The sequence below is a fragment of the Malaya genurostris genome, chromosome 3 (genome assembly GCF_030247185.1).
Source record: "Malaya genurostris strain Urasoe2022 chromosome 3, Malgen_1.1, whole genome shotgun sequence".
NCBI classification, from domain to species: domain Eukaryota; kingdom Metazoa; phylum Arthropoda; class Insecta; order Diptera; family Culicidae; genus Malaya; species Malaya genurostris.
The window spans coordinates 187,176,168-187,201,555 of record NC_080572.1 but is presented as its reverse complement, the minus strand read 5'-3'; the positions used below and the strand labels follow the sequence as shown (position 1 = coordinate 187,201,555).

At 36.5% G+C, this 25,388-nt stretch overlaps 1 protein-coding gene across 2 annotated transcripts in view; it reads right to left on the bottom strand.

Annotated features, from left to right (window-relative positions):
- Nucleotides 1-25,388, bottom strand: part of LOC131438864 (protein cycle) — a 112,061-nt gene extending 86,673 nt beyond the window's left edge. The window contains exon 1 of one of the 2 annotated variants that reach the window (XM_058609211.1): nt 24,861-25,388. The gene's annotated coding sequence lies outside the window, so the exon portion shown is untranslated. The remainder of the gene's footprint in view (nt 1-24,860) is intronic. The other variant, XM_058609212.1, reaches the window with a different exon arrangement.

Sequence of the window (25,388 nt, the reverse complement as noted above, 5' to 3'; positions counted from 1 at the left end):
TATATATTATAATAAATCACGCACATCCCAGAATACCGAGGCCATAACCTTTCCATCCGATCGTTGTGCTTTCAGGCACTTTGGAGGTTCACCAGTTGCTATCCACTCAGATGACGATCGTTTTGATTCCAGGGTGATGTGATGAATCCATGTTTCATCCATTGTCACATATCGACGCACAAATTTCGGTTTGATATGTTTAAACATTACCAAACACTGCTCAGAGTCATCAATACGTTCTCGTTTTTGGTCAACAGTGAGCAAACGCGGCACCCACTTTGAACAGAGCTTTCTCATAGTCAAATGCTCATGCAAAGTAAAGCCAACACGTTCTTTTAATATCTATACGATGTCAGCTATATCACGCAACTAAACTATTCGACCATTCAAAACGATTTTGTGATTTTTTCATGTTTTCTGGTGTTACCACCTCATTTGAACGGCTGAAAGCAAAAATCGGATAAGTACAACTTAGTTGGGAAAACCCGTTTAAGTATTTTTGAATGCCAAAATCGGATAAAAACATTGAGAGCAAAAACCGGACATGGATTTTGCAATGCAAGAATCGTTTAAAAACACTTATCCGATTTTTGCACTTATCCGATTTTTGCTTTCAGCCGTTCATTTGGACGTTTGGTTTCTGTACGACCACGTAACAGTTCGGCTGAAAAGTTCGTATCGTTTAATAGAAACACAAATTTTTTTGCCAAAATTCGTTTTTATTATTCAACATAATTCCATCAGAGGCGATACAACGATTATAGCGATCTTCCAACTTTTCGATAACATTTTTGTAGTACGATTTGTCCTTTGCCTCAAAATAGGCCTCAGTTTCAGCGATTACCTCTTCATTGCTTCTAATTTTTTTACCAGCGATCATTCTCTTGAGGTCTGAGAACAGGAAAAAGTCACTGGGGGCCAAATCTGGAGAATACGGTGGATGAGGGAGCAATTCGAAGCCCAATTCGTTCAATTTCAGCATGGTTTTTCGTTGTTGTTTTTGATCGATTGTGAGCTCACGCGGCACCCATTTTGCACAAAGCTTTCTCATATCCAAATATTCGAGAATAATATGTCCAACACGTTCCTTTGATATCTTTAGGGTGTCAGCTATCTCGATCAACTTCACTTTACGGTCATTGAAAATCATTTTGTGGATTTTTTTCACGTTTTCATCGGTAACAGTCTCTTTTGGACGTACACTGCGTTCATCGTCTTCGGTGCTCATATGACCAGTACGAAATTTTGCAAACCACTTACGAATTGTTGCTTCGCCCTGTGCAGAGTCTGGATAACACTCATCAAGCCATTTTTTGGTATCGGCGGCACTTTTTTTCATCAAGAAGTAGTGTTTCATCAACACACGAAATTCCTTTTTTTCCATTTTTTTCACAATAACAAAAGTAGCTTCACTCAAAATGCAATATCTCACAAACTAATAATCAGACAGCTGTCAAATTTATACACGTATCTTTTGAAGGTTGGTACTAACTGAAAATGGTATGGATTTAATTCTAGTGGCGCCCTCTCATAGAAACGATACGAACTTTTCAGCCGATCTGTTATAAACCAACGTTTTATTGTTGTTTCTGATGAAGCAGAATAACACTTTACAAGCTAAGCAATAGTTTGAACGATATTTTCCCCATCAAGAAGCAGTGTCTGAAAATAGCAAAAGTAGCGTCATTCTTAGCACAATAACTCACAAACTAATGAATATAATATCATGAAATTGTAACAGCTGTCTTTTAAAGGTTAGTATTTACTCGGAAAAGGTGACTGCAATAAATCTAGCGCCATCTATGGGTTAGGTCCGGGACTTTTTAGCCCATGTATTAAGTCTTTCGAAATGAATTCTTTTATCTCCGAGAAATTTTGTTGCATTGAAAAACACTGGGAACTGTCGGTTACGTCACATATAACATTACATCTCTCGAATCGGCAATATTCGTCATAGCACTTCCAAATTTGGTTGAGATTACTAGCTTTCAAATGAGTGTATCAAAATTCGTTGAGTCATCTGCGAGAAAATTTAGCCGACGAACAAGAGAAAATTGAGCGATGTCTTTGAAAACTGTACACACAGACAGATTTTCCGATTTCGTAGAGCTGAGCCGAATGGTCATCGTCATTAGTCATTAGTCGAATTAGTCGTCGAGCAATTCTAATACCTTTCTTATGAGAAAGAGAGAACAGATCATCAAGAAGCCTAGTTCTAACTTCTTTCTCTGTTGCTTTGTTCTTGAATCCCATTATTATAACTGAAAACGTGCTGCAAGACGAATCGATGATAAAAACTGTATGAAACCTTAAAATTATTCCTTTCAATCGTGTGACAATCGATTAAGCATTCCATGAGATGTAGAAGTGAGTTCCCTTTTGAAGTTTTTGTCATTATTACTTCCAAAAACGGTATTCAGAGACCAACAGAACCCAAAATAGTTCGTATGTCCAAGAATTAGTATGACGAATAAATTGAAATAGTTTTGAGCCAAACTTTGAAAATTTTTTGGTATCTTCATCTTCTCTGACAGTTTGAATTTTAAAAGTTCATCACCCTGTAATTTCAAAATTGGAAGTCGGAATCGGATAAAATTCACCAAAAAATTATGGGACCATAAATTTATTTTAATTTGAATTTTGGTTTATTAAATTCGTTTTGGTCTTCTTTTAGTTTCTCTATTATATGAATATGAATATGAAATCGGTGTATCCGAAGTCAGTTGAACTCGCCTAATGGATTGTAAACCATTTCATTAGAATCGAAATTTTTTAAAATCAGTGCTGCCATCTAAGATAAATCGTAGTGCGTTCCACATAAAATTTTTAGGTACCTTTCGGGATCGAAATCCGAATACCGGTGAAACTGAAATCAGTTTATTTGGTCGTCGACTCTCAAAATCTGTGAACCCGATGAACCCGATATATTTATGGCAAATTCACCCCGATACACTAATCACCCTGTATCTCCCGAACCGGAAGTCAGATCTCCGAACGACCGAATGATTATGTTGCCAATAACAAACTGTGCTAAAAACGAAACGTCATGAGAAAGGGTGATGTGCACAGTATTTTAGGTGCTAAGAAACAATAGCATAAAACCGTATTGAAAATCTTGTTTCACTTTGCTCCGAAACATCGCTTTATCATCAAGCGCGTGAAAGTTCTACTACTGGAATAAGGCGAAAAGTCGTTTACACAAAATATCGATATCTCCGTTATAAATGGATCAATTTAAACAATCTATGGCTTGTTGGATAGCTGACATCGTGCGGAATCTAAGTCTAAAAATATATTCTGCTTTTAAGGTCAATTGTCAGTAAAGTTTGGACGAAATTGTATACCTATTTTTTGATGTGGAACACATCTTTCTTTTCTTTATTGTAAAGGTGCAAATCTCAAACTCAAGAAAACATACACGTAGAAATGTGGTCAGGTTTTAAACATTTATAGCTCAGTCTATTTTGCATAAATTATTAATATTATTTTATCATTTCATTATCTGATTGGAAATATTTCTAAGTTTCGATTTGAATGTATCAAGCCACGTGCCATAAAACGATTCGAAGCTTTAATTGGTATGCTCTGATCTTGTGTCATGCAAGCTCGGATGAAATTCCATGTTATGTCGTTCCGTCTGAGCCTTCCCTTAGGATAAATTTCGAGTGCTTAAGATTAATTTCTAATTTATTTAAGATGAAGTCGAATGATAATGAGAAAAAGTTTATCGCTTCAACCGAAATCGCAGAATAGTAGAGAAACTTTACGCTATAAAAATAACTGCTTACATACAAAACTTGAACACAAGCTTGCCGAAGAGAAGCTTAAATATCGAAATCGCAAGTAGATAGAATTGCATACATTTGGGATATTGGTGTAATTTCGTCGGCTATAAAACAAATACAATCTGATACCGAGACAATTCTAAGCTTCAGGTAGTTAAACTGCCCATAGCAAACGTAATATTCGGGGCGTTTCCCGACTGGAAAGCTAGCAACGAAGGCCATCCCGTTCATACGCACAGAGGTGTAGAAACACAGAGGTGCGAGAGCATAGAAGTGACGAGTCACAGAGGTGCCATCGCATAAAGGTGCGAAGACGAAGGGGTGCAAAGGCACAAAGGTGCTAAAGCAACCCAGTGCTGATCTACCAGGTACCAGAATTTGTACGCTGCGTAGGATCAAAAGAGACGGCATATATCGCGAGGTGCTACACTGCAAGCATCGCATTTGATCGCCACCAAGAGCAAAAGCACTGTACCTGGGGTCAGGTACAGGCAGCACAGCAAGTGCAGTGGTGTTCACAACGACGGCAGAGCAACTGAGATAGCAGTAAACGACAGAAGACTGCCAATTGGAAACAGCAGAAGACTGCCAATTGGAAATCGTTGGAAGAGCTTCACGTCGTTCTTCACGATAAAGGAACAGAGACATCAGCTACAAGGTAGATTTAATTTAATTTATTTTTTATTTCTTATATCTGAAATTTTACTAAACATAAGTTTTTATTTTGGTATTATTAATTTACAAAAAAATTTAATGTAATGGATGATCTTATGGAAGATCATCCGAATCCGATTCCGGATACTAGTAAGAGTTTAAATACTCCGAGGGCTAAACATTATCCACAGGGTACCACTGGGCCATGGATAGTCTATCTTCGAAAAAAAGAAAAGATTTTAAATTTGATGCAAATTACCAAGGATTTGACATCACATTTCTCTGAAGTTAAAGAAATATGTAAAGTTAATAGAGATAAAATTCGAGTTGTTGTCAATGACTTGAAACAGGCGAACGAAATTGTAACCTGTAAATTATTTTCTGTTGAATATCGAGTTTACATTCCATCGAAGGAGGTGGAAATTGACGGTGTCGTGACTGAAGCAAGTCTGACGGCCGATGATTTACTTAAAAATGGAGTTGGTCGTTTTAAAAACTCCATGCTTGAGGGAGTTAAGATACTCGAGTGCAAGCAATTGTACTCAGCATCTATTGTCGATGGAAAAAAGTCGTATCGTCCCTCAGATTCGTTTCGTGTAACATTTGCCGGATCTGCGTTGCCTAGCCATGTCTATATCGATAAAATTCGTCTTCCTGTTCGGCTTTTCGTACCGCATGTTATGAATTGCACGAACTGTAAAAAATTCGGGCATACAGCTACTTACTGTAGTAATAAGTCCAAATGTATCAAATGTCAAGGGCCTCATAAGGATAATCTTTGCGATAAAAATGTTGAAAAATGTGTTTATTGTGGGGAGAGACCTCATGATGATCTTTCAGTATGCGCTGCATTTAAGTTGCGTAAAGACAAAATGAAGCTTTCTTTAAAAGCACGGTCTAAGCGCACATATGCAGAAATGCTTAAAACGGTCATACATGTCTCCCCCTTGGAAACCGAAAACGGTTTTTCAAATCTTATGGAGCCAGAGGAATCTGACTCCGACGGAAATAGTGAAGATACCTCGTTTGTCACTCCTCAAGGGTCTGTTAAGAGGAGATTAACAAACCACAAAATACCTAAAAAGACACCTAAAATTACATCTTCAAAAAAAGATCCCCGTGTTAAAGCTAAAAAGCCAAATTTAAAACCAAAAACTGTGCCTCCTGGTTTGTCAAATTCACAAACCAATCCAGAAACTAGCTCAAGGAAAGACAATAATCCAGTGGGCTCCGTTTCACATTCACCAACAGGATTACTTAAGTTTTCGGAAATTGTAGAATGGATTTTCGCAGCATTCAATATTTCTGAACCTCTAAAGACTATCATAACGGCATTCCTTCCAATAGCTAGAACTTTTTTGAAACAGTTATCAGCTCAATGGCCAGTTCTTTCAGGTTTTGTATCATTTGATGGATAATTTATCATCCGCCGCAAATGATTCAATCACTGTCCTGCAGTGGAATTGTCGAAGCATCATGCCAAAACTTGATTCATTTAAAGTTTTGTTGCATAGTCAAAAATGTGATGTATTTACTTTGTGCGAAACATGGCTTACATCAAACATAGCCTTAAGTTTTAATGACTTTAACATTATACGTCTCGATAGAGACTCTCCGTATGGTGGAGTGCTTTTAGGAATTAAGAAATGTTATTCCTTTTATAGATTAAATATTCCTTCGACTTCTAGTATAGAAGTTGTTGCTTGTCAAATAAACATTAAAGGAAAGGACATTTGCATTGCTTCAGTATATATTCCTCCAAGAGCTCAAGTTGGACAACGACAGCTTAATGAAATTGTCGAAGCCCTTCCTGCTCCACGTTTGATTTTAGGAGATTTCAATTCGCACGGAATGATGTGGGGTTCCGTTTACAATGATAGCAGATCATCCTTAATATATAATATTTGCGACAATTTTAGCATGACGGTACTAAATATGGGTAGCATGACACGGATCCCAAGACCTCCTGCACGTCCAAGTGCATTAGATTTATCTCTTTGCTCGACTTCAATTCGACTAGATTGCACCTGGAAAGTATTTCCTGATTTACACGGTAGCGATCATTTACCAATCATCATCTCAATTAGCAGTAACAAAGGCATTGCTAATTCAGTTAATATTCCATATGATTTGACAAAAAATATTGACTGGATTAAATACCAAAGTAATATTTCAAGTGCCTTAACTTCAATGGAAGAGCTCCCCCCACTTGAAGAATATGACTTCCTCGTTTGTTCGATTCTGGAGGCCGCAGAACAAGCCCAAACCAAACGATTTCTTGGTCCATCGTCTAACAGAAGGCCTCCAAACCCTTGGTGGGACAAAGAGTGCTCAGATGCTAAGCACGCGAAACAAAATGCCTTCAAGACGTTTTTAAAACGAGGAGGAGGAACTCCTCAGAATTTTGAAAAATTCTTGACTTTAGAAACCAAGTACAAGAGCATACTTCGGGCCAAGAAATGTAGCTATTGGAGACATTTTGTCGAAGGTTTGTCAAGAGAAACCTCAATGAGCACTCTTTGGAATACGGCCAGACGAATGAGGAATCGTAACGTAGGAAATGAGAGTGAGGAATACTCGAACCGATGGATATTTGATTTTGCGAGGAAAGTTTGTCCAGATTCTGTTCCTACGCATAGCATTATTAGGGAATCTTTTTCAAATAATGGTTCCATTGATAGCCCCTTTTCTATGATGGAATTTTCCATAGCACTCATGTCTTGTAACAATAACGCTCCAGGGTTGGACAGAATTAAATTCAACTTGGTGAAGAATCTGCCCGACCTCGCAAAAAGACGTTTGTTGGAATTGTTCAACAAGCTTCTTGAGCAAAATATTGTTCCACCTGACTGGAGGCAAGTGAAAGTTATCGCCATTCAAAAGCCGGGGAAACCAGCTTCCAATCACAACTCATATAGACCCATCGCGATGTTGTCCTGCATCAGAAAATTGTTCGAAAAAATTATTCTACGACGTCTCGACACTTGGGTCGAGACGAACGGTTGGTTGTCAGATACTCAGTTTGGCTTCCGTAGAAATAAAGGGACGAATGATTGCCTTGCATTACTTTCGTCTGACATCCAAATTGCCTTCGCTCAAAAGCAACAAATGGCATCTGTATTTTTAGACATTAAAGGAGCATTTGATTCAGTTTCCATTGATGTTCTTTCAGACAAGCTTCACCAACATGGACTCCCAGCGGTTATAAATAATTATTTGCACAACCTTTTGTCAGAGAAACGCATGCATTTTTCACATGGCGATTTGGTAACATTCAGAATTAGCTACATGGGTCTACCGCAAGGCTCTTGCCTCAGTCCGCTCCTCTATAATTTTTACGTAAATGACATTGACAGCTGTCTAGTATCCCCATGTACACTAAGACAATTGGCAGATGATGGCGTAGTTTCAGTTACTGGACCCAAAGCTATTGATCTGCATAAACCATTGCAAGATACCTTAGATAACTTGTCCGATTGGGCTGTTCATCTTGGTATCGAATTCTCTGCGGAGAAAACAGAGTTAGTCGTCTTTTCAAGAAAGCATGATCCCGCGCAGCTTCAGCTCCATATGATGGGAAGAATGATCCAACAGGTTTTGACTTTCAAATACCTCGGGGTGTGGTTTGATTCCAAATGCACGTGGAGAGGACACATTAGGTTTCTGATAACAAAATGCCAACAAAGAGTAAATTTTCTTCGAACAATAACCGGATCTTGGTGGGGTGCTCATCCGGAAGATCTAATAAAATTGTATCAGACAACGATACTTTCAGTGATGGAATATGGATGCGTTTGCTTTCGTTCCGCTGCAAACTCTCATATTATCAAATTAGAGCGAATTCAATATCGTTGTTTGCGAATTGCTTTAGGCTGCATGCATTCGACACATACAATGAGTCTTGAAGTTCTGGCGGGAGTTCTTCCATTGAAGGATCGTTTTTGGGAGCTTTCGTCGCGACTGCTAATAAGATGCGAGGTACTGAATCCCCTAGTTATTAATAACTTCGAAAGGCTAGTTGAGCTTCAATCTCAAACAAGATTCATGACTGTATATTTTAACCATATGTCACAGGAAATCAACCCTTCAAGATATATTCCTATCCGTGTCAGCCTCCTAAATGTCCCTGACTCAACTTTATTTTTCGACACATCCATGCAGCGCGAAGTGCGTGGAATTCCGGAACACCTACGCTCGTTGGAAATCCCAAAAATATTTACAAGTAAGTTCAGGCATATCGACTCTGAGAAAATGTTTTACACGGACGGATCGCGAATTGAAGAAGCGACAGGGTTTGGTATGTTCAACAATAATGTTTCGGTCTCCTTTAGGCTTCAAGAACCTGCATCTGTTTATATAGCAGAGTTAGCAGCAGTTCATTATAGTTTGAGTATAATCGTCACATTATCTCCAAACCATTATTTTCTTTTCACAGATAGTCTGAGTGCAATTGAAGCCATTCGCTCAAAGGCTGCTGGCAAAAATGAACCTTTTTTCTTGGGCAAAATAAAACAGTGCCTGAACGTCATATTGAATAATAATTATCAAATCACAATAGTTTGGGTTCCGGCTCATTGCTCCATTCCAGGCAATGAAAGAGCCGATATTTTAGCCAAACGTGGTGCTATTGAGGGTGAAATTTATGAGAGACCAATTGCTTTCAATGAATTCTATAGCGCGTCTCGCCAAAGAACACTTGCCAGCTGGCAAGCTTCTTGGGATAAAGATGATCTGGGTCGGTGGATGCACTCAATTATTCCTAAAATATCGACAAAGGCATGGTTCAGGGGACTGGATGTGAGTAGAGATTTCATTCGTGTGATGTCCAGACTCATGTCCAATCACTACACGTTAGATGCACATCTCCTTCGAATTGGACTTTCCGAGACTAATCATTGTGCTTGTGGCGAAGGTTACCGCGATATTGACCATGTTGTTTGGACATGCGTGGAGTATCGTGATGTCAGATCTCAACTAATAAATTCCTTGCGTACCCAAGGTAGACTATCCAATGTCCCAGTTCGCGACATTCTTGCTTGTCGTGACGTTCCTTACATGAAACTTCTTTATTATTTCATTAAGTCCATTGGAGTTCCAATTTAAATTTTATTTTATGTTAGATTGTTTTCTCTTCCATGAGCTCAACCAATAGCCAGCTATCTTATATTAAATAAAAGTGATGAACTGATACAAACAAACCTGAAATAGTTATAAGATCATGTACAAAATAAATGTATTTCATTTAATGTAATTTATAATAGCAACTCGCTTGATAAAAACAGTGTTTAGATTAACTAATGAATACCAACATACTAATAGGATATTCGAAATGTATTAGGTTTAAAGTACTATGTATTGTAGATGCCACGGCGAAGAAAAACTTATGTATATTGCCTATGAAATAAACGTATTTATGAAAAAAAAAAAAAAACAAATACAAATCAAGACAAACGATGTTCGGTGTTGGTTCCTAATCAAGACAAATCTAAGCAGACTCTCGTGCAATTGCGGATTCAAGAGTGTGACGATTGATTGAACTTTTTGATTGTAGATCATTAGAAATTTTGGTTGCATTGTTCCACATCAATGGCTCAAACAACCCCATAGGGCTGATCCTTCTAGTTTTATAATTATAAAAGAAGGTAAAAATAGTGAATTGACTTATTTCGGGCGTTCACCTGATTTGACATTTGTGATGTGAGGCCTAAATCAGAACAAAAATATAATGCCAACACATTAAACGGATCTCAAATATTCTAGGACTCCTATTGAAAGATAGGAGAAGAGTCCAGCGGTCTACTGAATAAGTTTTGTACATCTGTTCTTGGTATAAAGTCCCACAGGTAAATTGTGACTAAAATACAATGATGTATGCATACTGTGGTGAAAGAACTAATAATACACGGCACTTGACGCGGTTGTAAAATGTGAAAATAGAATATTTTTGCAAATAGTGACATATTTTTGCAAATAGTGACATCGCATCACACCACTATGTCTTAAGTCTCAGTGAATAGTATAACAAATTTGTTTTGTTATCAGTCTCATCTGTGTGAAGTAATTTGAAAGTCTAATCTATTATTGTAAACCATATTGTGGTTAGGGTATAGGACCTAGTAGCAACGAACAACTTCCCAGAATTGCATAAATACTGTAGGTTGTCTGAAACCACTAGCAAATCTTGATAACGTTAGATGCATTGTTTGCACGTCCACGAAAACGGATGTTCCTATCGTAATCTTGGACTAGTAATAGCATTTGCTGCAGCTGATTAAAATATTTTGGTGTCGCAACATTCAGTAAAGTACCGCACAGATATTTCAGTAAAGTATCGCACAGATATTTCAGAAAAAATGAAGTAATTTTGTAATTTATTTCAATATGTCTATTTGTGTTTGTTCATTTTAACGTGAATATGTCTTATTTTACATTTGGACGCTTTTTCCAGATTCGCCCAGTGGAAGAATTGGTAGAACTTAATCGTGAATATCTCGAGTTGTACTAACCGCAACAACATAATTCTTTCTCACGCTACCAGAAATATGATTAGCAATTTATGACAGATGTTTATGTTTCCAGAGTTCAGTCCTGGCACAGAATATTAGTTTTGGTATAGATAAATTAATGATGCAAATAGACTCAAAAGTTATCAATATTGGAAAATTCCGCAAGTCCAACCATTGAAATATTCCCAAAGGATTATGGGAATTATACTGCTACGGAGTATCTAATTCTACGAAATAAACTGTATTTATTTTATCGTATGGTAAAATATGTTTGTCGTCAATAAGTCATACTTTATCACAGAGGCACCGTTACAATTGTGGAAGCGAAGCAATAAAAATTGAAAAATTCTATATTAGGGAAAAAAGTATGAAAGAAGCATGTCAGTTTTATTCGTATTCAAGTCCTCCAGTTATGTCTGTGACCCTACCTAGCCACCTTTTTTTAAAATTTCTTAGCACTACAAAAATTGGCAAAGAAACAAGAACTCCCATGACGAATTATTATTACATTGTGTAATGTTGATGGGAGTGATACAGTTCGACGAAAGTCATTTCATCAAAATTCAATTAGCTGTATATTTTGTTTCACTACATACTTTATCGAAAATATAAACTAAACAAAATCAGGGTATGATAAATTGATGTGGAACACAAACTTCTGTTTTGACAGACTTCGCAGCCGATTCATCGAATCGAAGACAATCGAAGGTTTAATTATGTAGATGTATGATGCTGGAGCCATCCCAAGTAGCAAATGTAACTTATTGAACTTTCAAGATGTTTTACAATTGATTTAGAAATGTTATTTATGTTAGATATGTTTAGAAATATAAATTAAAATTGGTTTTGCAACTTATCACTGTCAAGTTTCACAATACTACCGAAAAAATCACTGTAGAACAACATTAAGTACATCTAAAACAATTGTGCAGTAAATCACCAACTTGTTAATGTTTCACTAGAAGCTCTACAAAAAATTTTACATCGTCATGTAAAACGAGAGTAACTATAACAATTGTGCAACTTATCAAAAACTTTCCAAACGGCTTTCATAATTGTACCGGACACAATATACGTCGAAATTGCTATAAATCTCTTGTGGAAGAGAAATTAGGGAAGGGATTGATGCTCTCCGCAAGGTAAAAAAGGCTAAGCCGAATTGATAACTTTGCTGTAAAAAATATATTTCTGCAGAGTCCGCATTGTTTTTGCTGCCTCATGAATTTTTAAATCAGTGTGTGCAGTTTTCTTCAGTTTTAGGACAACATTGATATGAAATTCAAAACATGCAAAAAAGTTGTGCAAGATTTATCTGTTTGAATTGAACGCAAAATTTGCAGACATGAGATTATTATCATAAAAATTGCAGGAATACAGCGTTATATACGCAATGAAAACAAAAATCAATCAGATAATTTGTATTCAGTTTTCATCTCGCGAAAAAAAGCAGACCTGGCATCACTTTTTAAAGATATTGAACGAAAAGTTAATTTCATCATAGTTACTCCCACAATTATATATTACCGCTTGTGCGACTTGTTTTTGCAACTCCAGTACACGGACTTACCAAAATAATACCTACAGTGCGTATCACAAAAGTCGGGAAATTATAGATAATATAGATAGATTTGTGTTCAGTATGTATATTCTGTTGAATTGGTTCCGTAAGGAGTGTATCGAAAAGTAGTTAGCAACATTGATTATTGAATAAAAATTACATTTTTATGCATTTCACTGATTATATATTATTATATTGAAGAAAATTCCTAGTTTCTGTGAATCGCTCGCACTTTGGACTTGACATTCTTCATAAAATTCTGCACAATTATTTTGTGACTTTCCTGGTGGCAGCTGTCCAGTTTTTTTTAACTCCAGCATGTTTTGGAACACTGCACCTTCCTTCCGAAAGTGCCGCTTGACAATTGCCTAATACCTTACAATTGGCCGAAGATCCGGGCAGTTCGGTTGGTTGATGTCCTTTTTCACGAATTGCACATTATTTTTTGACAACCACTGCAGAACGCAGTTGGCATAGTGGCCTGAAGCCAAATCCAGCCAGATGAGAGGAGGAGCCTTATGCTTTCTGTACAGTGGCAGCATTCTCTTCTTCAAACATTCTTCCTCGTACACCTTGGCATTAATTGTGCCCTTCGTGAAGAAAATCGACGACCGCAAACCACAGGTACAAATTGCTTGCCAGACCAACATCTTCTGCCCACACTTTTCCATAGCCACCGCGGTGTCAGCGTCGTCCAGGTCCTGGTACACCGATTTCGTATAATATTGCGGTCCGGGCAGCGCTCGAGAGTCTTCCTTGGCGTAGGTTTCGACGTCGATCAGGATGCATCCGTCTTTATTCCGTAGAATCCGGTTATACAGTTTTCGCGCTCTTGTTTTGGCCTCCGTTTTTCTACCGGATCAGGACAAATCCTTGATGGAAAGGGTCTTACCAAACTTCTCGATAGTATTTTTGACACTAGTGTGGTGCACTTTCACCTGTTTTGCAATTTCGTTATACGTGACACCACTTTCTGAGCACCAAGTGTGCAGAATTTTCTTTCGCGTTTCCGGATCAATTCGACTCATCATAGAAACGATAAACCGTACCGAAACCAATCGATTGCGCAGCTGTTATTGACATGTAAACAAACATACCACCGCAAAACACGCTCCAAAAAATTAAGCCATTTCAGAGTAATAACTGTTTGAATGTTGCTAACTACTTATCGATACACTCCTCAGGTATAGGACTGCAAGTGAAAGCCGTGGTGACCAAGTACAGTGAAGCATGCTTGGTTCTTCTAATCAATTGGGTTATCTCTTCATGTGTTTTCATATGCAGGATAGTTTAGTCAGTAAAACAATTTCCCCGGTTAGGAGTTAGCTTCGAGTGTCGTCTCTGCGGTAAGATTTTCGCGGTTTTCATTAAATAATTTCATTCGCTTGTCAATTTTGTCAATCTGTGACCCCGTTCGATACTGATCATATTTAAAACTAACCCAAGACGGCTCTACGCAGTGCAGTAAAACTTCATTCAATTCAATTGAAACTTAATGTGGAACACATTCACGATCTCTCCACTGCAGTAAACTTCACTCTCTGACACACACAATGTTTGCTGACGGCCCGAACGAGCAGCATTCAGTTCATCACTCGTTTCTCTTCAATCGAGGCTCAGTTTAATTACCGTCAGTTGATCTTTCGAAGTAACAAAATATCTCTTTCAATAGTGTGAGAGCGGCCTTCAAATGAGGTTCATGTAAACATTCGAATTGGTTCAAGATAATAGATAAAAGACTAATCAAATAGCTGAAATATCAATCACAGAATACACATAAATTAATTGTTTCCTCCTTTAGTTTTCATTTTTAATACTTTACTCCATTTATAATTCTATTCGTTCGAATCTGCTTACTACCAAGAGCGAAGACAATGAAGCAGCTATATTACTTGGCACTCGAAACTGAGCAAGCAAAACTTCAACTGACTAGGTACGATTATTCAACTGACGATGAACTCTGGGAGCTTCACTTGAAAATGGCAGCAAAAGTCAAATGAATTAGTAGGGATACGCTGACGGTCAGCGTACGTAAATTTCATTTTCATCTTATATTATTCGATTGAAAATGAAATTTTACCGCACTGGCTCTACGTCTTAAAATAGGCTAAAACACAAATCGATGTCAAAAGAAGTAAAAATTACCAAACGATGTTTAGTGTGTAGCAAACATACCATTTTTATTAAAAATATTGCATCAACAATTTCATCTCTCTCACCACTTGTGTAACGTCGAAATATAAATATGGCAATATGGTCGAAAAAAGGTGCACAGAACTGTCATTGCGAAAGATAGCAAAAATGGACGGAGTACGGGAAAACCTTGCGAAGAGTGATCAGGAAGTTTGGTGTAGATAACATCTTTGAGGATAAACCGAAAACGGGTCTCTTTTTGAATCGAAACGAGCCTCGTTTTGATAAAAGTATCCTGAAGGTATTCGAGCAGAAGGAGGAGATTTCAATACGGGATGTTGGCATTTCGAAATCAAATATTGTTTATACTAATCAAAGTTTGAATCTGTGAACCTATAAGAAGCAGAGCCAGCCAGAACATAGTCTGAAACATCAGGCACACAGTGCACTGTTGTGCAATGCGATACTTTTTAGAAACTCAAGCTGTATAATCATGAACGACGAAACCTATGTGAAATTCAATTTCAAATCCCTGATTTTATCAGAAACGGTGACGAATATCCCAAGTAGCATGTTAAGTTGCTGTCCTGTATTTTTCTACTGATTGTGCAATTTATCAAGTTAGTTTATATCACTATTTTGGTAACCGTTGTGTTATGGAAAAAGCGCAATTTTTCTGTGTTGTGCAACATATTTTTAAGTCCATCCGTTATTACGAACATTTATTCACAACGATTGTGCAACTGATACAAAAACTCATGCCTCGATCCCATCACAAAGGCAGTAATAAAATCAGTGAAAAAACAATTGTGAAACTCGTGAGAACTACTACGTAATGTAAACAAAAAATGGAATGACGTTTACAAAAACATGCAAACTTAATTTCGAATGAATAAGTTTCACATTTGATTTTCAATACAACGGCTCTCAACACAAACTTGGATCTCGTAAAATAATCTGCACATGAAAAATGATAATCCTACATATTGAATAATTGATCTTTTGTGTTTTTGTAATTGAAAAGTCGACAACGAACTGCATTTTTATGGTGAAACATGTATTCGTGCAGCCGAAATTTTCAAGCGCCTTTGAATTAACGTGTTTTACTGATTGTGCACCAATTACTGTGAAAAAAACAGTCTATTATTTTCAATGAGAATCATCGGAATGGTGTTTAAACTACATGTATTCAAACGTTCTTCAAATTTTCAGTCGATGTTAATCATACTAGTGTGTAATTAAATCTGAAAAATCTCGAAATGAATTTTGCTTGATTATTTTCCAATATGGCATCGATTGTAACAGTGAGTTGAATAGAAAATGGTTCACCCAACGTAATGACATATATTATCAAAATAACGGTATACATTAACATGTTAATATTTCGAAACGAAATGCTCTACGTTTTGTTTTTTTATCAGTTTCAATCTTCTAGTTGAATTAAACAACAATACAATATAGTCATTCATCTTAGCGGGTCCGACTTTTGTGATACGCACTGTAGGTATTATTTTGGAAAGTCCGTGTGCTGGAGTTGCAAAAACAAGTTGCACAAGCGGTAAAATATAACTATGGGAGTAACTATGATGAAATTAATTTTTCGTTCCATATCTTTAAAAAGTGATGTCAGGTTTGCTTTGTTTTTCGCGAGATGAAAACCGAATACAAATTATCTGATTGATTTTTGTTTTCATTGCGTATATAACGCTGTATTCCTGCAACTTTTATGATAATAATCTCATGTCTGCAAGTTTTGCGTTCAATTCAAACAGATAAATCTTGCACAACTTTTTTGCAAGTTTTGAATTTTATATCAAATATATTTTTTACAGCAACGTTATCAATTCGGATTAGCCTTTTTTACCTTGCGAAGAGCATCAATCATTTCCCTAATTTTTCTTCCACAAGAGATTTATAGCAATTTCGACGTATATTGTGTCCGGTACAATTATGACAGCCGTTTGGAAAGTTTTCGGTAAGTTGCACAATTGTTATAGTTACTCCCGTCTTACATGACGATGTGAATTTTTTTTGTAGAGCTTCTAGTGAAACATTAACAAGTTGGTGATTTATTTGCACAATTGTTTTAGTTGTACTTATAGTTGATCTACAGTGATTTTTTCTGTAGTATTGTGAAACTTAACAGTGATAAGTTGCAAAACCAATTTTAATATATGTTTCTAAACATATCTAACAAAAATAACATTTCTAAATCAATTCTAAAACATCTTGAAAGTTCAATAAGTTACATTTGCTGCTTGGGATCAAAAAACCCAACTGACAATCTCTTAGAAAATGAGTTTAGATTATTCTGTCAAAATTTCAGAATTATTATTTGACTTTAGCGGTCGGGAAAATCTTTTTTCTGAAGGAAGAATTACATAGCTGAAAACGGCAACTTTCAAATTGCTCATTGAATATATCGCCTTCATAAGCATGGATCAAAAATCTATCCTTACAATGTCTAGATAATTTAATTTAGATGCGATTAGTGCATAAAACATATATGTTGTCGCGATGAAAATGAAGTGTAAGTTATTTTGTGGAGGTAAGTCGATTTCTATGTCGGCGCCATTTTAGTTCCAAAAACATGAGAGAGAAATAAAATTGGCTCAAAAAGGTCGGGAAACAAGCGGCAGCTTTCTTGGATTTTATGTGATGTAGTCAAACTTGTAACCGAAAATATCAAAACTTTCTTGGCCACCCGACCACATCGAGAGTCATGTTGCTTATTTGCGAGAGAGCATGGAGAGAAATGTTATACCCACAGCGAGCCACGCGGTTTTACGCGACCTACTGGCCTCAGCCCTTAAAACTTCATTTTGATCTCGGTTAAATAATATGCCAAATCCGAACGGCAAAGCGATATTTCACTGAAATTTCGGCTAACATAGCTTTTTCCAAAATCCGCGGTTTATTATTTCCGATTTCTTGACAATTCAAAATGTTATACTGATATTCGGTTTTGTAAATTACCGTATTTACTAGCAATTGGTTGTTTTGCCGAAATCAGCAAATCAATGATATCAACTTACCGAAATCTTGGTAAACAAATTTTAGACAACCGAAATTCGGTGATTCATCAAAGTAATCAGTGCAAAACTGAGTGATGTGAATAAGTGAATGTGTTCATATGTAGAGTTAGTTGCAAATAAAAATTGAATCCGAATATAGTGACATGTTTCGTGATATTAAGAACAAATTTGGTCAATGTTCGAAGATTATTCGTGGCAAGAAATCCCCCAGAACATTTTTACGGAATAAAGATCCTCACAACGCTATCTACTGCATGAAATTGAAATTTCTTTAAATATTCAATGTTTCATTGTGCCATTACTTTCGTTGTAGCCGGAATCTGATTTTCTGCGGAAAATCGAATTGTGTTATCTACTGTAAATAACATGGAAGTGTATCCATTCTATGGCGTATATATTTTGCAATATTTTCTTCATGGGACATATCAAGCCAAAGCCTTGGTATTACATTCCTGTAGTGGAATTTGACCTTCTGTTTCAACAGACTTCGCAGCCGACTCAGAGTGTACAGAACCAGTGCATGGCTGGTGCTACGATTCTACTGACACTACGAATCCTTCCAGGTCGGGGCTCGAACATACGACAACTGGTTTGTAAGACCAGCGCCCTATGCATTGAACCGCCAACCCGGGTCATGGGACATATGGTTTTCTTATTTGACATTTCCTAGCCTGTTAGTTCAACAGCCAACATAATGTTGAAATAAATAAATTAATGATAACGAGTTTTAACTGGAATATTTATTTTATATTTAAAATTTTATTTTTAATAATTGCTTAAACTCTCGGCATTAGCTCACATGCTTGAGCACCGATAATTTCGAAAATTTGTTTCCAAAAGCGACGACGATCTTGGTAATTTATAGTTTTCTCGAAACCGAAAATCTCCGTGAAAGCAAAATACCGAGAATTTCAGTTGTTTTAAAGTTTTACGAGCACTCGGTTGTTCACATCTCGGCAAAGCTTTGCCGAGATTCGGGAAAAATAATTAAGTGTGAGGGTAATTATTGAGCCAGCCCGAGACATCGACTGAAGTCGCAAAATCTGACAAGAAAACTATGATCTGACAAGCTATTTGTGGCTGTGGTAAGTTTTCGTAATCCTTCATCACAACTCCATCGATGAACAAAATAAACTTCTACCCATTATTCGAACCCACAACAATCCTAGTGTTTTATGGCCAGATCATAAGTCCTGTCATTACGCAAAAACCATCAAAATTGCCAAAAATGTTTCGTTCTAAAAATCACGAAGCCTCCAAATTGCCTACAAATTCAACTAACTGAAGATTTTTGGCAGTTGAAAACATTGGGAAACATATCTCGGCAGCCGGAACCGTTCAACAGTTTGAAAAAGATGTCAAAACTTATCACCAAGAAGTCTGTTCTGAATCTAATGATACATCAGCTAGCCTACAATCGCTAGAAATGCAGTTCCGTTCACTTGTAAAATATGCATTCTGGATAGAAAAGAAAGCCCAGAAGTGCATGGCAATATGTTTAAGGATTTAACGAGCATAAAAAAAGTTTGATTGATATTTCAAAGAAGAATTTGGCTGTGATAAAATAAATTGGCAATTACTAATTTTATTATACGCTTTGCTTGTCGAATCACAAAAGCAGCAAGGATTTTCCGCACGATGACCAAATTCTGATCGTCTTCTATTTTTGTAACTTTATTTACTAATGCGTCAAAATGTATATCACCTTGCATTTTTTGTTAACAAGCAGTTTCCTCATCGTAACATCAGGCTAAGTTTTTGTCGTGTAGCACATTCAGCTACACGTTGCCACGAGGACACGCGACTTTAGTTTGTGAATATAAGGTCTAGGTCAAATAACAGAAAACAGACAACTTGCTTATACATTTTTGAAAACTCAGCGAAATTTTTTGAAGTTGAATTCGTCGTTTTATCATGCAGTTTTACTATGCGGCAAAGAAGTATCCGCAGCACATATGGCAGAGCATGCGTTCCTACTGAGAAAATGATGGACAAAAGTGTATAGAGACTTTCGTTGTCACTACAATTCCAATCAACTACATAATCAACTTCTATACTCTGCATGTTTCGGACTCACCACAAAAAGTAAAAATTGTTCAAAAATGAGCATAAAAGAAATATTAACCATTATTTCTCACATTACATAATTGAGTCTACAGTCTATATTTAGTTAAAAGTTATATCAAATTTAAATGTGGACAGAAATCAGTATTTGGTATTTGGAATTTAACATAGCTTGTAAGTGGCACAAAATCGACAACTCCAAATTTTTGGTTATCGTTGATTGAATATTCTACTTAATATGTTGGCCCTTTATTTATGTTATGTTTATGTTTAGTTTCATATTTTTTAGTCCGTTTTTATCGTTTACACCACAAAGACTTATTAGAATTAAAGCCCCCCTTTTTTGCTGATCTCTTGTGCGATTGATGGATGTCATCACAAAAGAAATCTTCATCTTCCATTCGCATCCAGTCATTTTCGTACATCCTCGAAAGTGTTGTTCAGCCAGTACGTATCCCATCGATGGAAAGAGGTGATAATTTAAAATTGCCAAGTCTGTTGAATATGGCGGGAGGCATAAGGTCATTTGGCATAATACCGTTTGGTAAACGGCGTTATACCAAACGGTATTATCTCGAAAATGACTGCTCCTAAAATGAAGATTGCTAAGGGTAAATTTATGGCATTTAATCATTATTTACTCATATTCTATTGTTAAAATAATTATTTTCAAAGATAGAAAAATGCCTAAAAAATTATTTCAGCTGTGGCTTCTTCACTTTTTAATTTACACTAATCAAATCAATATCTAACGTAAATTTTTGGTTTTCTCATATATAAAGGCTATGCAATCACTGTGAAAACCAACTTTTGAACCGAGGGCCGACTGTCAGATGCCATTCGACTCAGTTCGTCGAGTACGTAAAATGTCCGTGTATGTGTGTTTGTAACAAAAATGTGCACTCGATTTTCTCGGAGATGACATGATGTGCAAAAAAAATGAAAAAAGTACACTCGGTTTTCTCAGTCACCAATTTTAGGGGATTTTCTTATCCCAAAGTCAAATTAAAGGACATATAGTTCCATAATCAACTATCGAATTTCATCTGGAACCGACTTTCGGTTCCGGAGTTACGACATGAAATGAGTAAAATAAATTAAAAACTTGGAGTAGGTAATGTCAGAGACATAGCCGCAAGATTGACGTAGGACTGCATTCGAGATGTGTATAGATATTAACTGATTTGATACCGTTTGATCGTTTAAGATTTTGTTTGTATTCTAGGAATTAGAGCGGCAGTTTAAGACAGTTTTGCTAAAAAGATTCTTTACGTTTGTTGGGGTCCTGAAAAGGACCGTTGGTGACTTTGGAGTCTTGGAAAGAACGTTTTGATTACGGATGATTACGTTTGTATTCCAGGATGTAGGGCGACATTCCAAATCATTTGTAAGTTTGAGCCTTAACCTAGACGAAAACTTTACATAAATATAATCGTAACACAAGTCGTAAAGTCGCTCATATCAATATTTCATACATCTGTACGAGATTAATTTCCGGCTTTAGAAGGGCCAAATTGTGTGATTCTTTACGATATCAAACACTTTTCGAACATTTTTCTCGAACGCGAAGCAGCCAAATGCTAGCTTGTATGCTGCGAATTTCGCATTGCGAAAAGTGCACAAAACTAATCAATCTAGATTTGCACTAAACTGATGATTTTTCTTCTTCTTTTTCTCCAATGCAAACGATTAGCAGCTGGATGACGCAAACGCTCGTTTGTATCTTTCTCACAAATAGGCGGTCCTGACGGCCACAATAATAGCAACATACAAAATTTTGATGTCGATTATTTCATTTCGGATTTTCAAATTTCATTGAAAGAAACTATCAAAATACTGTACGGGATTTATTTCTGGCATTCAGAAGCGCCAAATTGTGGAATTCTCTACGATATTAAACATAGTTCAAGGGGACAGGTATAGCATGATGGGTAAGTCGATGCCATTCACGCAGCCCACCTGGGTTCGATTCTCAACCCCGCACATAGAGTTAAATGTTCTTCTGATCCGAACAGGCCAAAGACCTTACGGCTAAAACCTCTATAATTGAACCAAAAAAAAAGACACTGTTCGGAACATTTTTCTCGAACGCTTTATTTGCGCTCGTTTAGTACGAATTTCGCACGGCGAAAAGTGCACAAAGCTAATCAAATTATTCTAGATTTGCACTAAACTGATGATTTTAAACTTCGATTCGCAAAGAAGTAATCGTAATGGTTTTGATGTGGAACACATCTTTATTTTCTAAATAGGGATGCAAATCAGAAACTCAAGGAAAAATACACATAGAGATGTTGGTCAGGTTTTAAACACTTACAGCTCAGTATATTTTGTATCAATTATTAATATTATTTCATCATTTGATTGAAAATATTTCTAAGTTTCGATTTGAATGTTTAAAGCCACGTATTTTCAATTATATATGATACAAATTTTGATTAGTTGCGAGCACTACCCTATTTTGTCTGCTGAAAATCTCTGGCATACCGGATTTCCCTGCCATAGACGACAGTTTTGAAGGAGTAAGCGATATATTAAAGGAAAAGCATCGCTCTGATTTGTCAAAAAAGACTCTAGCGGGAACAAAATCGTAACAGATTTTGAAACGTTTGTATCACAATTATTATTGAATTTGATATAACTACAGAAGTCCGAAAGCAGAAATTTATAACAATAGTTGTAATAAATAAGATAGCAAATTTACCACAGAAAAACTATATCACAGCCAACTTTTAGCATAGTTTCAATCCAAAATTGTTCATTGATTTTTTTATTAAACGAATAATTTATTTAGTGATCTGGTTTCTTATTTTAGTTCTTTGAAATTCTGTTCATTATGTTTCGATATGAAGCAACGGAAGAACTCATAATTAACTTTATCATAAGTCTTGCAAATAAAAAAAAAACATCATAACTGATTTTGTTATTATATTGTTATCATAAGTTTTAACTTTCAACTGTTTTCATTTGTTAAACATTTTAAAATAACACAAATTGTTATACATATCAACTGTTGATATACTTGTGTTATGATTTTGTTATGTGCATCTGATCGGCTAACGTTTCAGTCCTACGCGTAGCATGCTAGAAGTAGGTTGTTGCTAGACAGCAAGACAAAGAATGCCATAAAACGATTTGAAGCTTTAATTGGTATGCTCTGATATTGTGTCATGCAAGCTCGGATGAAATTCCATGTTATGTCGTTTCGCCTGAGAAATTGACAACTACCCCAGGGTAAATTTTGAGTGCTTAAGATTGATTTCTACTTTATATAAGATGAACTCGATTGATAATGAGAAAAATTTTATCGCTTCACTCGAAATCGCAGAATGGTAGAGAAACTTAACGCTATAAAAATTACTGCTTGCATACCAAACTTGAACATAAGTTTGGCGAAGAGAAGCTCAAGGACTGAGGCCAGTGTGTTTTAGACGAATATAAAAAAAAACCAACTGACAATCTCTTAGAAAATTAGTTCAGATTATTCTGTGAAAATTTCAGAATGATTCATTGACATTAGAGGTCGGAAAAGTCTTTTTCTGAAGGAAAATTTGCATAGCTGAAAACGGCGTCTTTCAACTTATTCATTGAATCCCGCCTTCTAAAGCATGGATCAAAAATCTATCCTGACAATGTATAGATAATTAAATTTAGATGCGATTAGTGCATAAAGACATATATGTTGTCGCGATAAAAATGAAGTGAATGTTATTTTTGTGAAGGTAAGTAGATTTCTATGGCGACGCCATTGTTTTCGGCTCCAGTTCCCTAGTAACGTTACGAAACATGAGAGCGAAACAAAAATCAGTTCAAAAAGGCTGCCAAACAAGCGGTAGCTTTCTTGGATTTAATGTGATGTAGTCAAACTTGTAATTGAAAATATCAAATCTTTCTTGGTCAGCCGTATCGCAAGAATGTACAAAGATATAATTGCATACATTTGGGATATTGGTGTAATTTCGTCGTCTATAAAAAAAATCAAGACAAACAATGTTCGGTGTTGGTTCCTAATCAAGATCAATCTAAGCAGACTATCATGCAATTGCGGATTCAAAGTGTGATTTGGTAAGTATAGAAAATACATTTTAGCTGCATATAAACATCAAGACGAATTTTAAATATTTAGCAGCATATAAAAATAGACTTGCGATACTAATCAATCCCATAAAAAATTGGTGTGATGTGACTGAAGCACATTTGTGCTTTTTTAAAGTGCCGAAAAAGTTCTGCGCGAACTTTCTCGTTGTTTTGAAGGGTTTGGCAGGATTAAATGAATAAATAAACATGTTTCGAGCGAGCTTTCTCGATGCTCGAAAGCTTATCAATGTATTCCAGAAGCTGTTTGAGTGTTCATTCAGTAGGTTCGGCTAAACTGTGCTCAACTGTGAATAACTACTTCAACAATTACCTACTTAGAATGATATTGCTGATATTTATAAGCTCATTAAGCCAAATAATTTCATTTTATCCAAAATTTCGGTTACTTAAGAATAGTGAATTCAAAAGAGAATTTTACATTGCCATACCAATACTCTACCTATGACACGATGTGCAATTATTTAATTGATTTCTTGGCATAAAATTTTATCTTCGGTAATAAGAATGACAACAATAACAAAACTGTTGAACGGACTTGGAAATGATTTTGTCTCAGTAAAGCAAAAACTCACACACACACACGAACCAATCCATGGACATGGAATGTAAGATCTTATTCTAACTCAAGCAATAGAAAGGGGATACGATTGCTCTACACCTCCGGTATTGATAAAAAAAAGGGTTACTGCAGCTACGATTCCTGTTCCAGTGGTTCAATAAACTCAGTGAGAACGACCCTCAAACTGCAATCTACAAACCGCAACGCCATCAATAGTTTTGATCTATGATTAGTGCAGCAATCAGTGGTCGTTATCTTTCTAGATAGAATAACATCCAGTTAGTGATGCGATTAAAGTTTTCAACAAGAACGTTTAGACTATATTTCACTGCTGAACCCCAGTAGAAATACACAAGCATAGCAAAACTACAAATAGTTCTGGAAGCAGATTTGAATCAGCATTCGCTATCAACGAAGCAGAGTAGTTCTAGTACAAAGATTTGACATTTACTAGCAATAGTTACTTACTGTGACTGAACAAAATATGCTCACTTCGATGCATCATTCGACACTGGGTTATTACAAAGGTTTCGCGATGGTTCCGCGTCAGCATCGATGAACAATAGTAGAAATAGTACAAGTTCAAATAAATTACATTCAGCTGATTATAACGCTTTCCGTATCATCATCCCTCAATGTTGACAATCCTAGCGTATCTTGTTTACGACAAGTTTGTAGTCCCCGGGTTATAAACTAACACATTTTGCCCAGTGAATCTCCCAAGCACATTCGCTCGTCTATTTACAAAGTTAACTATCAACGAAGGTCGCGGTCTAGGTAGTGTTCTAGTACTAACACATTCGTATTCCCGCGTTCACACCGTTTAGTACTTATTTTTATTTGCGCTTTCTGCAACCAACCGACTGACCGTGCGAGTCCCTGGATGCTCATCGGTAGAGGCAGAGTCACTCGCGCCCGCCCGGTTCTTGCGCTAGTAGGAATCACTTCAGTATCGCTCTGACACACTTCCAATGCACTACTGCCCTAAACAGTCCA